Raw genomic sequence first — 989 nt, 5'->3', positions numbered from 1 at the left:
AGGGCTCAAGTAGAAAGCAATTGTTTTGAGAAGGATGAGGGAAACGAATGCACAAAAGTGCTTGACACAATAGATGGATGGATGAATTGTGATAAGAATTGTACGAGCCCCCAATGAAATGATTTTTTTTTAATTCATTAGAAGATACATATAAGATAATAATATATAAAGAATAATATGTGAAGAAAACATTAATGATAAATTTATTTGATATAACCAAAACCACTTTTCTGGCTGAAAGTTTAGTTAATTTACATTTGGGGGGGGGTCAGGATGGAAAGTACTAATACAAAGTATTAACAATGAGTTGGTTTCTTGCTATTGAGAACTTTTTTATTCCTTTTGATTACTAATTTGAAAATCTAATTCATTCTTTAAATCAGTGGTTCTCAGCCTTTCCGATGCCATGACCCTTATGTTGTGGTGATCCCAACCATAAAATTATTTTTGTTACTACTTCATAACTGTAATTTTGCTACTGTTATGAATCGTAATGTAAATACCTGATATGCAGGATGCATTAGGCGACCCCTGTGAAAGGGTCATTTGGTTTCCAAAGGGGTCGTGACCCATAGGTTGAGAACCACTGCGTTAAAAAGTCTCGCTTTTCCACAGCTACTGGTCTGCAACTGTTTTTATGGTAGCAGTTGTGGCGTTCTTTTGTGGGAAAGAAAGTGTTACCCAATGTAACATCCCTCTTTCCCAGCCAAAAAAAAAAAAGTCTCGCTTACAGGTAAAGGGTAGGTTGGATTTATGAAGCTACATGGTCTTAAAAAAACAAAAAATCAAATGCTCAGATCATTATTGACAGGTCAATAATTTCAGATCATTATTCACAAGTCAAATCTTAATGAGAAATCACCAAACCAATCTCCTTCCTATTTTGTATTTAGCCTAACTCTGTCCTATATATACTTTGCTCCTCAAGCCTATGTTCCAGTAATTTTTTTAAATGAATTTTTACATTGCTGAAGAATGCTGTAGAATTT

At 34.2% G+C, this 989-nt stretch overlaps 1 non-coding gene across 1 annotated transcript; it reads left to right on the top strand.

Moving 5' to 3' along the window:
* Nucleotides 1-607: 607 nt before the first annotated feature.
* Nucleotides 608-739, top strand: LOC115872883. The gene has a single exon (XR_004048089.1). It is a non-coding gene; the product is annotated as a small nucleolar RNA SNORA41 (small nucleolar RNA).
* The last annotated feature ends 250 nt before the right edge of the window (nucleotides 740-989 follow it).

This window comes from Echinops telfairi, unplaced genomic scaffold (assembly GCF_000313985.2).
Source record: "Echinops telfairi isolate 266 unplaced genomic scaffold, ASM31398v2 ScPeMD7_4;HRSCAF=17, whole genome shotgun sequence".
In the NCBI taxonomy this organism is placed as follows: domain Eukaryota; kingdom Metazoa; phylum Chordata; class Mammalia; order Afrosoricida; family Tenrecidae; genus Echinops; species Echinops telfairi.
The sequence above is the reverse complement of the archived record's forward strand: the minus strand, read 5'-3'. Positions and strand labels throughout refer to the sequence as shown.